The sequence below is a fragment of the Quercus lobata genome, chromosome 6 (assembly GCF_001633185.2).
Source record: "Quercus lobata isolate SW786 chromosome 6, ValleyOak3.0 Primary Assembly, whole genome shotgun sequence".
In the NCBI taxonomy this organism is placed as follows: Eukaryota; Viridiplantae; Streptophyta; class Magnoliopsida; order Fagales; family Fagaceae; genus Quercus; species Quercus lobata.
Genome location: NC_044909.1, coordinates 20,374,986 through 20,387,027, shown reverse-complemented (window position 1 = coordinate 20,387,027; position 12,042 = coordinate 20,374,986). Strand labels below are relative to the sequence as shown.

The 12,042-nt window shown below is 38.2% G+C and overlaps 1 non-coding gene across 1 annotated transcript; it reads left to right on the top strand.

Annotated features, from left to right (window-relative positions):
* Positions 1–1,729: 1,729 nt before the first annotated feature.
* TRNAH-GUG lies at positions 1,730–1,801 on the top strand. The gene has a single exon. It is a non-coding gene; the product is annotated as a tRNA-His (tRNA).
* The last annotated feature ends 10,241 nt before the right edge of the window (positions 1,802–12,042 follow it).

Genomic DNA, 12,042 nt, shown 5'->3' with positions numbered 1-12,042 from the left:
AATGGACCATGTCTCCATCTCTGTTACTCTTAGTTAAGTTTTTGGTCTAAATTATGAAGATGGTTCCAGTCTATCTTTCTTCTCTTGTAAATTAGCCAAATGGGCCGTGGACAATGTTCTCAAGTGGACCAGTCTCTGTCTCTGTTACTCCTAGTTGGGTTTTTGGTCTAAATTATGAAGATGGTTCTAGTCCATTTTTCTTCTCTTGTAAACTATAGCCAAATGGGCCAGGGACAGTGTCTCAAATGGACCAGTCTCTATCTCAGTTACTCCTGGACTCTTAGTTTGGTTTTTGGTCTAAATTATGAAGATAGTTCCAGCCCATCTTTCTTCTCTTTGTAAATTGTAATTGACTTTTGCAGATTTGCTCCCCACACGGAAAAAAAAATTATATAAATAAAAATTGGAGATGTATATTGTATTAAAGTTGTGTACAACAATCTTGTAACATAGGAAATTTTATTTTATATAACAGAGAGATGTAACACCTTTTTCACATAAAGATGGATTGTACTAGTGTGGAATTCACCTCCATGTGAGAATGGTGTTACATATCACCGTTACACTTAATACCCTCGGATTAGTCTCATATTAATGAGATTTATGACAATATGGGAGGAGTGTCGTATTTAATCATTGTACAAAATAATAAATCCTTCCCTCATGGAAGATTTTGTGCACCCTCTATATTCAAAAGGTGTCTCATAGCTTGTGAGACTACATGTACTTGTGGGGTACATGAATTGTGAGACATTCGCTATATTCAACGAGTGCCTAAGATATTTATTGCTCCGCTAAGGACAATTTCTTCACGTTCAAATAAGTAAATACTTCAACTAAATAGTACTAATTCGATTTCTAATACCCCTCTCATTAGTCATTAGAGAAGATATTTTTTTGTTCGTATGTGAGACAATGTCTCATGTCTTGCTATATTTAATGAAAAAACTCTATTCAACAAGTGGGACTCACATGTTGTGAGTTCTTCATTGCATACAAGAAAAACAAAAGGGGTATCTGTTGCACACTCAAGTTTCAATTGGATTGATATCTGTTGTAAGTTGCAATACCTAGTATATTGCAATATGTGCAATTGCTTTTGGTTGAGAGTGACAATTAAAAATGCAACTTTCAATCCTAACCTTTGAATTCAAAAAGTATAAAAGTGAAGAAGTAAAATATTTTTGTGAGAGGAATGGTAGGGTAATTGCACACCACCACGCAATACCTACCCTAATATGGTCCAATTTGGGCAACGTGGTTCCTGGTGTCGTACAGAATAAGATGAAAATTTCTAGGCCCCCACACTAGGAGCACAACTGACTCTAGAATGGCCCAAAATATAAGAGGGTATTTGTTGCACACCAAGGTTTCAATTGGATTGATATCTGTTGTAAATTGCAATACCTAGTATATTGCAATACGTGCAATTGCTTTTGGTTGAGAGTGACAGTTAAAAATGTAACTTTCAATCCTAACCTTTGAATTTAAAAAATATAAAAGTCAAGAAGTAAAATATTTTTGTGAGATGGATAATAGGGTTTGCACACCACGCAATACATACCCTAATATGGTCCAATCTGGACAACGTGGTGCCTGGTCATACAGAATAAGCTGAAAATTTATAGGCCCCCACACTAGGATCACAACTAACTTTAGAATGGCCCAAAATATGTACGGGAACACTATTCATTAATTAATATTTATATGGTGAAGATATCAACAACCTGTGGCTGTAGTTTAGTGGTAAGAATTCCACGTTGTGGCCGTGGAGACCTGGGCTCGAATCCCAGCAGCCACAAATCTTTTATTAGCTTTTAAATTTTTATACTGTTTTCAATTTCCCTCTTGGAATTAAGACTGGCGTTCATACTTCATAGACGGGGGGTTCCATATATTTTTTGAAAAAACAGGGGTTCTATACTTCGATTTCTGCATCTAAAAGACTAAGTATCCGTTTGGTTCAACTTTTAGAGCCTAAAAGTTGCATTTTGCAAAACGTGGGCCCAAAAATTGCATTTGGCTATTACAAAATGCAACTTTGGGTTAAAAGTTGCGTTTTAAAAAACGCTTAGAACGCGCATCTCCTATTATGGACCTCATTAGGTCCATTTTCCAAAAGTCCTTGGGCGTTTTGGGGTATCCGTTGGGGTGAGTTGGCAATTACCAAATTGCCCTTCAAATGCTCATGTCTTCAGAGATCACACAGTGCCTTCATTCCACTTTGGGTCATCTCTCTGCTCTGCGCAAGCTCCTTCATTCCTCTCACCATTCATATTCTCTCTTTCACCATTCTCCAACCCCAGCAAAAGAAACACAAAACAAACACAGCATCCCAACGGACACAACAATCCAGCAAAGGAAGAATAAAAGAAGAGGAGGGGCACCACCCTACCACCAACCCAACACCACCACTGCAATCCATTTTCAACAGTTGATAATCCACCAGAAAATTGACCTAAAATCAACAGAAAATCAAACCAAACCATCAGAAAATCCAACTTAAAATCAAGCCAAACCCACCATATCTGCCACCATTACTGCCATCAGATCTGCCATCGTTGTTGCTACCGCCAATTTGCCTTGCTGCTGCCCGGATCTGCTTGCTTCCGCCGCTGGATTTTCTGCCATGTGTGAGTTTTGGGTTTGATATATGAGAGAAGAAGAGAGTTCAGTGAGTACCAGACCTTTTGGTTTGAGACATGAAAGAGGAAGAGAGGTTAGGGAGTCCTAGAAGCAGAGAAGAATTTAGAGAGGGAGGGAGAAACATGGTTGAGACTTGAGATGAGGATAGATGAATTAGATATTAAAAAGATACATATTAATAAAATAATAATAATAATAAATATTATTTAAATAGAAAATATGGTAAATATTAATAGTTGTCTTTTTTTTTTTTTTTTAATATCATGTAGTACAATTTAAACTTGGATTATTGGTGTATATTTTATCATCTTTTTACATTTTCATTTTATGCTTCATGATGATGAAAATTATTTAGATTTAATTAATATTGATAAGAAGTCATTAATGGTAATAACAAATAATTATGACACTAAAAAATAAAAATTACCCAAACATTATTAAAATAATACTAATTATTATTATTATTATTATTATTATTTAGTAAGTATATGAAGTAGTTGATTTAAGTATGAAATAAACTCTCTTATATATACATTGTCCTTTTTGGTAATTTATCCCTTAAACTGCAACTTTTATAGTGCTAGCCAAACACTCAGCTTTTTCAAAAAGCACTTTTTAACAGCTTTTACCAAACACTCAGTTTTTTGAAAAAACACTTTTTCATTATGCACTTTTTGAAAACTCAACTTTTTCAAAAAGTCCAACTTTTGAAAGCCGAACCAAACTCACCCTAAAACAGTGTATAAATGGCTATAATATCAAGGATATATTACTATTCTAGATTTTGATATTTTTAGTCTTTTTTTTTTTTTATAATTATTTTCCATTTCTTCATCTTTCAATTGTTGTTATTATCGTTATTAGTTAAAGACCTACGAAATGTGTGAGAATATATAATTATTTTAAGATATATAAACTACTCTCTAAATTTTATTATAGACAATTTATTCTCCTTAAAAATTAAATAGTTTCTAAAAGGAATTTCTATCTCCCTATGTTTACACTATATAATTTTATTATTCTTTTTTATTGATATTATTCTTTTTTGAAGTGGTTCATATTCTTCTATTGTTGTTATTATGCATTATATTTTTCTAATTTCTTTTGATTCAGCTTAAATTTTTAAGTTTCAAATTTTTCATTGTCTTAAGGAGATTATCACGATAATCAAAACTTATCCCATAATCATAATTGATATTACTCAAATAATTAATATGTACATTCAAATATATAGCCATGTAAATTGTGTTTTGATATAAACTCATTCTCACTACCAAACTTGTAATTAACTCAAACAAAAATAAATCAAAGCTATAAGAGGGCAAGAGAGGACTTGTGATGGGAAACTCAAAAAACACAATACTAAAACAACCCAAAAGTAGATATATTAAAAAACATAAAAATTCATTGTGAGAGAGAGAGAGAGAGAGAGAATAATGGACCAAAGTATACTGAAATAGACCAAATTGGGTCAAAATGGATCAAATGAACTAAAATGCTATGCTGTTGTGGCTCAATAGAAGTGTAGCAAGTAGCAACACACACACGCACTCGACACAAAAAACTATTCAAAATATTACATGGGCCCATTTCTTTTTGGGTTCTCTCCTTACTCTTTCTATGTGATAGATTTAGCTGATTTAGGAATAGAACTCATATAATTATAAGTTGAGTTTAGAAACTTGGATTTGGATTTGAATATAGATTTTAAATTAATATATTTGAAATCCATTGATTTTAGGTGTTATTTTAAATTCTAATATTTTAAGGTTTTAAAATTATTTGTGGATTTGTCAAATCCAAAATTTTAACTTTTTTTAAATAGTCTATAAAAGATATTGGTTTGTTTGATATGCAATCTCAAACAACATTTTCAGTATCTACACACCAAAAACTTTGGGCCCCAAAAAAGAAAAATGTGTTTGGTAGGAGTTTTTTTATCAAGAGTGTTTAAAACATATATTTTGAAAACTCATTCATACAGGTTTTTATTTTTCAAGTAATGTTGCAGAATGGTCTTTCTGTAAATAAGTTAAAAATCGTGGGGTCCTTTAACAAGACCAAACTTTTTTTTTTCCTCCCACGAGCCCACCACTTTGTCCTTCTTTTTTCTTCTTTTTTTCTTTATTTTTCTTTCTCTTTAAATAAAATAGTATTATTTTCATCACTTAAAAAAAAAAATTACATATATACATACCAAATACACAATTATGTTTTTTATACTTTAAAATATGTTATTCGAAACCTGGTACCAAACACATTTTTTACATTATGAGTACTTTAAACACGTATTTTCATAACATTTTTTAAACCACAATTTTTCATATCATTTTGAGCAACAATACTTGAATAACACTAACAAACAAGCCCAAATTTTAATTGCCCGAATTCAAATGTCTATATCATGCCATCCAAAAACACCAATAGTATAAAGTAAAATGCCGGTTGGAAAGAACAATTGAACTTTTATATCCTTATTTATTCGCCAATACATGGTAATTGAACTTTAAATAGATAAGTAGCTAATTTTAAGGAAGATTAGCATAACTTCAAGTGTAATACTTGGATTGGGCTTCTAGGAATATATCTCATGCTTTTAATTGGGTAGTTTATACTTTATATGATTGGAATCCACTAATTTTTTGGTGATAGAATTGGATGCCTTGGTAAAAGTTGTTACGCTCACTTTTTCTTTTTACTTCATTGATTACGGTAAAGTCAAAAGTGTGTCTTCAGTCACTTTCCTTATAGAATGATGCTGCTGCACTTGTTTACGAAGATTAGCTGAAGCTCTGGTGTTTCGGTTCAGTTGGCACTGTGACATTGATGGTGTACTATTAGTCTATTATTGTCACTGTAGTGTAATAGTTTAAAGTGGATTGAATAAAAATGAGAGTTGATTCCAAAGGAACTTTTACTTTTTGGATCAAATTGCGTGAAGAGTTATGTGGAAGTGAGACTTGATGTTATGTGTGGAGTTTTATTTTGAAGAAAAAAAAAATTATGATTTTTACGATTTCTAGGAAAAAAAAATGTTTCATCACAAAACAAGGACTTTTGGATCCAAAAAAAAAAAAACTTTTAGAGTGAATTCTAGTTAATTCAATTGATAAAATCTTTGATAGTCGAATAAAAGATCTAGAGTTCAATTTTCGAGAATGTTATGTGGGGCCTAACAATATTTGGGCCAGCTCTATTTATTCGTTGGGGCTCAAAGGTCCAAGCCGAGGAAGGTTATGGTCCAGGCACGGTAATGCAAGTACAAAATAGCATTGGGATACAGCCGAGAATAATTCAGTCCTCGGCCAGTCCAAAGTCTCCTCGGAAGAAAGGGCAAAAATGGTATAGAAACAACTTGGGAAAAAATTTAAAATATCTGTGCCAATAGAAAAGGGTATGCTGGAAAGTGTAACGACCGGGGAAAGCTGCCCTTACTGCCATTCAATACTCTGCACCTGACAGAGCCATACTCTCCAGCTTTTTCAACCACCTCCAACCACTCTGGGTAGGGGCTGATGGGACAAGTATCAGTCTTGGAATGTCAATCCTATACGTGGACGAAGGATAAAAAACACAAGCTAGTATAAAAGGAAAAGAAAGTAATTCATGCCAGAGGCTGGGAAAAATGGCCAAAAACCAAAGCCTCCCAGCCCGCCTCCAAGAGAAAGACTCTAGGGGCGAAAACGACTTAACCATGCATGGATATCACGAAAAACCCACCGCCTGGTGACCAAGGTTTAGCCTTTCAAACCCATGCTCTACAAATGATATTGTTTGGGCCTTTTTCCGTGCGAACCTAATACTGTGACGGTTCATTGCGAAATCGTGTCCTTACATGCTATAAGTTAAAACTCTATAAAATAAAATAAAAAGGAATTTTGGAAAGAGAACTGGATTGGGTTGTTGGGACAATCATTAGAATCGGATATTATAGGTTTAAACTCTAAAAAAAAAAAAAAAAAAAAAAGGGTAAAAAAAGAAGAATTTTGGAAAGTGAATTGGATTGGGGTCTTGGGACAGTGGACAATTACGTAACAGGTCTTTCTATATAGTTGGTATTTTTTTTTTTTTTTGAGAGAACAACAAAGGTAATGATACATCTTCTACCATAGAATTCCCTTTCTTAAATATTCTCTCTTTAAAAAAAAAAAAAAATTTTAAGGCTAAATGACATCTTAAATATTCCCTTACTCCTTTTTGTGTTTATGTTATTGGTATGAGAGCTTTATACTTATCTAAATAATAAAAATCTAATTGAGAGTTTTTAAATAAAGTGTGAAGTAGTATATATCTATTTAGGATCGTCTCGAAACTAGCATTAGGAACATAATTGGCAACGAGTTAGGTTCGAGACAAAATTGATTTATTTTTTTCAATCCAAACCATTTATATATTTTACATACGAATTATTTACCAAATTTTATTAAATTTTAGAAACTCTACCATAAACTCATTTAATTTATATTTGTGGGGCCCAAATGATTTATGGGCCAGGCCCATCTACCCGGGGAGAATCCGAAGGCCCAAGCCGAGGAGGGCTATGGCCCAAGCTCGACAAAATAGCCTTGGGATACCGCCGAGGACAGCTCAGTCCTCGGCAGACCCAAAGTCCCCACTGAAAGAAGGGTAAAAATGGTATAGGACTGAAACTAGGAAGAAAGATCTAAAATATCCAGGGAAAGCTGCCCTTGCTGCTATTCAATGCTCTGAACCTGACAGAGCCGCATTCTTTGGCTTTTACCACCACCCCCAACGACTTTGAATATGGGCTGATGGGACAAGTATCAAACTTGGAAAGGTTGACCCTATACGTGGACGAAGGACAATGAACGCAGGCAAATATAAAAGGAAAAACAAGTAACCTAAAGAGGGGGTTGGAAAAAATGGCCAAAAACCAGAGCCTCCCAGCCCACCTCCAGGAGAAAGACTCCAAGGGTGAAGGAAAACTTAAACTTGTACGAACACCGCGAAAAACCCACCGCCTGTCGATCAAGGCCTAGCCTTCCAAACCCACGCTCTACAAATGATATTGTTAGGGGCCTTTTCACGTGCGAACCCGATACTGTTACGGTCCGCTACGAATCGCGTCCTTACAATTGGCGCCGTCTGTGGGAAAGGCTTGTGTGTTGGTATAGGAAGTGGGTCGATAGAGTTTCTTCGTTATATCTAACCGTTGGTTATAGAGTTCTAGTATAAAGTTCTGTTAGGGACTACGTTTCTTGACTAGGGGCTTGGTTGAGGAGCTAACTCCCTTAAATCCAAGGTCCCCCGTAAAGAGCAAACTAGGCACTTGGTAACGTTAACCGTATGGATAAACTCTAGGGGCTTGGCTGAGGAGCTAACTCCCCTAAAGCCAAGATCCCACACAAAGAGAAAACTAGGTTTTGGACAGAACTAAGGCATTGCATAGTCCTCGGACTCAAGCCTCTGGGGAAACCAACTACCTGGATGGGGAAAACTAGGTTTTGGACAGAACCAAGGCATTGCATGGTCCTCGGACTCAAGCCTATGGGGAAACCAACTACCTGGATGTGGAAAACTAGGTTTTGGACAGAACCAAGGCATTGCATAGTCCTCGGACTCAAGCCTCTGGGGAAACCAACTACCTGGATGTGGAAAACTAGGTTTTGGACAGAACCAAGGCATTGCATAGTCCTCGACTCAAGCCTCTGGGGAAACCAACTACCTGGATGGGGAAAACTAGGTTTTGGACAGAACCAACATTGCATAGTCCTCGGACTCAAGCCTCTGGGGAAACCAACTACCTGGATGTGGAAAACTAGGTTTTGGACAGAACCAAGGCATTGCATAGTCGGACAGGAAACCTACCACTAGACAGAACCAAGGCATTGCATAGGGACTCAACCAACTACCTGGATGTGGAAAACTAGGTTTTGGACAGAACCAAGGCATTGCATAGTCCACAGACTCAAGCTTCTGGGGAAACCAACTACCTGGATGAGGAACCAACTATTTTAAAAAAAAACTATGGCACATAAACCTCAAAATCCATCCGAAGAGAGCTCCGCGTTAACAGATGGGTTAATACCTTGATTGCGCGGATTCATCGGTCTACCCTCTGATCCCCCAATATCAAAGGGGTTGATGCGATACGGCGCAACATATTATCCAAAAGCACAACCAAAACCCCTCGCTACTCGGCTACCCTCTCGGACGAATTACTTAGAGTTTATCGTACTCGGACATCGCTCTAGCATGCATCGTGCAGCACTCAGCCGTTATCCCGGTTAGTTCCAAGAGTTTAATTTATTGATGATTAACCTTGTTATGCTTGATAATATTTGTAAGTCTAAACTAGTAGGAATCTGTGTTAAGGCATTTCTTTGCCTAGAATATCATTAAGGGCAAGCTCATATTTAATATTCATGCATAAAGTAGTGGTTACGGAGAAGAAAGATATGTATAGAAAAATAGACACATATTTTATTAAGACAAGGGAACAGTACAGTGTACAATGGAAAGCTGAAACAAAGCCTACATTGAAGTTAACTACGTAAGTAACGAAGAATACAAGAGAGTGAAGATAAAGCCGAGGAGGTAGCACAGAGGAGAAGTTGGCTACTGCCTCGAGACCTTGTTCCTCCTCAGTGCTTTTGCACGCCCATAACTCAGGCAGCAAAAGAACCCAACTTGGGGCCTGCACCGGTAAAGAAAAGGTGCAGGGAACCTGACCTCAGGCTAACACCATCTACAGAAAAGGTGCAGGGAGCCGGAAGTTGGGAAGCCCCCGCAGAAATTTGCCTGCTACAAGGCAGACGGCGCTGATGGCGGAAATTCCTTTTTCTGACATACCAGAAATCTGGCATGACCAGAACCTGCTTCGGATTTTGATTAAAAGAAGGAGGAATATCATCTTCCTCCTGTCAAGACGGAGGACTGGCTTGAATCTGTGCCATCCTTGTCCGCACCATACCACCTTGAGGATTCGGTGCCTCTGAAGCGTGCGGAGACCTTTCATCCCTATCCAAGCCTCAAACATCTTGCATTGAGGCAGTGGCACTAGAAAGAAAGATCGCGGATATGGAAGAAATATAGTTCCGAAGGGAACAGGAGAGTTCATGTGCAAGTGAAGTGATCCCCTATCCCATTTATACCCAGAAGTAAACCGGTGGCATTTAATTCGCGCAGCGTCCCAAGGAACGCTACAGACAAAACGTCTCTGGCTCGATTTCCAACGTCGTCTGCAACCCTGAGGTTAAAGGAGTCTCGAGAAGGCGCACCTCGAACACTGGGACGCCAAGAAGTACCGCGTGATCAAAGACTACGGAAATACCTCTCAATTTGTGGGCCCAGTAAATTCGCGGCCCAGGCCCGTTCAGCATATGGGCCCAGGGACAGAACCAAGGCCTTGTATGGTCCTCGGACTCAAGCCTATGGGGAAACCAAGTACAAAAAATTATAAAAATTACAAGTTTTGGACAGAACCAAGGCCTTGTATGGTCCTCGGACTCAAGCCTATGGGGAAACCAAGTACAAAAAATTATAAAAATTACAAGTTTTGGACAGAACCAAGGCCTTGTATGGTCCTCGGACTCAAGCCTATGGGGAAACCAAGTACAAAAGATTATAAAAATTACAAGTTTTGGACAGAACCAAGGCCTTGTATGGTCCTCGGACCCAAGCCAATGGGGAAACCAAATACTTGGATAAGAAAAGGTTTGAATCTCGTAAGATGGGATACTTGATAAAAATGTCAGGTCACTTCATCCACGGCTTAAACACCATAAAAGGTTGAGGCCAATAAAGGTGTAAGGAAGGGGGTGGAACGCCCCAGCACTTAGTCATATAAGAAGGCCGCTCATTTGGTGGGTGATATATCTTCAAATGGTTATTCCTTACATGACATCAAGCCTTCGTTTTTCTCCTCGGCTAGCATGGGGTAAGTATTACTCTTCACTGATCGGCCTTATTGTGCCAAGCATTTCTATTAAAGTTATGGCGACGTCTTTTTATTATCAAGTCTTTTGGTCTTAGTCGTCATTGATTTAGATGCTATATTATTGTGCCGAGCAGCGTTTGTAGATTCAAAAAAAAAAGAGAAGGCATAGAGACAAAACATGCGAAATAAAATAACAACGATTTTTATTAATACGAAAAATTATTACAATGTACAAAGAGGGGCTCGAACGAGCCTATACAAAATGTGAACTGCCTAAGCGACAATTACATCCGTAATACAGATAAGTAGACTGCCAGGCGTCTTTTAAACTCGTCTTCAAAGTCTCTCCAATCTTTGCCTCAATACTGCTCATATTATGATAGGAACCTTCTTTGGGAAGAAATGGCGGAGAAGGAAATAGTAAGGAAGAAATCAATGAAGAAGATGGAGGAGATGAATGAAGAGGATGGAGGACATGAGTAAAAAAGGAGCAAAAGAGGGAGAAGTGAAAGCACCAGGATGGAACTGGTGCTGGGAAGACTAAGAAAGGGAGACGGAGAATAGCCCCAGTGAAGGAAGAGAGGAAGAAGTAGAGACACTTAGTCCCTGCCTCGATCCTGACTCCCAACACACTGGAGTCATACTAGGTATGCTCATAGGAGAGCGGTTGGTACTGATGATGGGTGTTCTCGACTCAGTCACGCCGAAAGTTTGACGTGACAAGTTCCTGCTTCGGATATTGACTGAAAGAAGGGTGAGGTTGATTTTGAGTCTTCGCCATCCCTGTCCCGATCGAGCCATAATGAGCTCTATTGGAACATGGCGTTTATGGGAGGGGTTTGGCTCCTGCATCACTCGTTGTTATGATAAAGTGTATCACGATTTAGTTTATGAACCAGTGGGCAAAATGAACCCTAGGGGAGGCCAAGTATTTCAAATCTCAGAGGGATGAGAAGGAATTCTTTACAAAAACAATAACCTCCTCCTTTCCTTCTTATACAGAGGGTGGAGCGGGAGACATTTAATAAGTTCAGATCTCCAAAGGAATCTGCCAACACAAACATGCCGGTTCCGTTTCTCCACCCCATCAAAACAAATCGCCGAATTAAAGTAGTCTCGTAAATAGCGGTCATTAAAAGCACGTTTTGGGAAACCCAAACGGTAAGAGCGCATCAAGCGCGAAATCAAAAACTGTCTCATAGACCGGCGCATTTCTTGGACAGATGAAGAGCCGCCAGCATTATTAATATGCCAAATTGATTGGGCCGTGGGAAGAGGTTCGGCATCACCAAAACCCCCCTTTCCAACCAAGAGGTTGGACAGCCGGGTTTTGAGGGGCTATTGTGGGGCTCAAATGATTTATGGGCCAGGCCCATCTACCCGGGGAGAATCCGAAGGCCCAAGCTGAGGAGGGTTATGGCCCAAACTCGACAAAATAGCCTTGGGATACCGCCAAGGACAGCTCAGTCCTCGGCAGACCCAAAGTCCCCACTGAA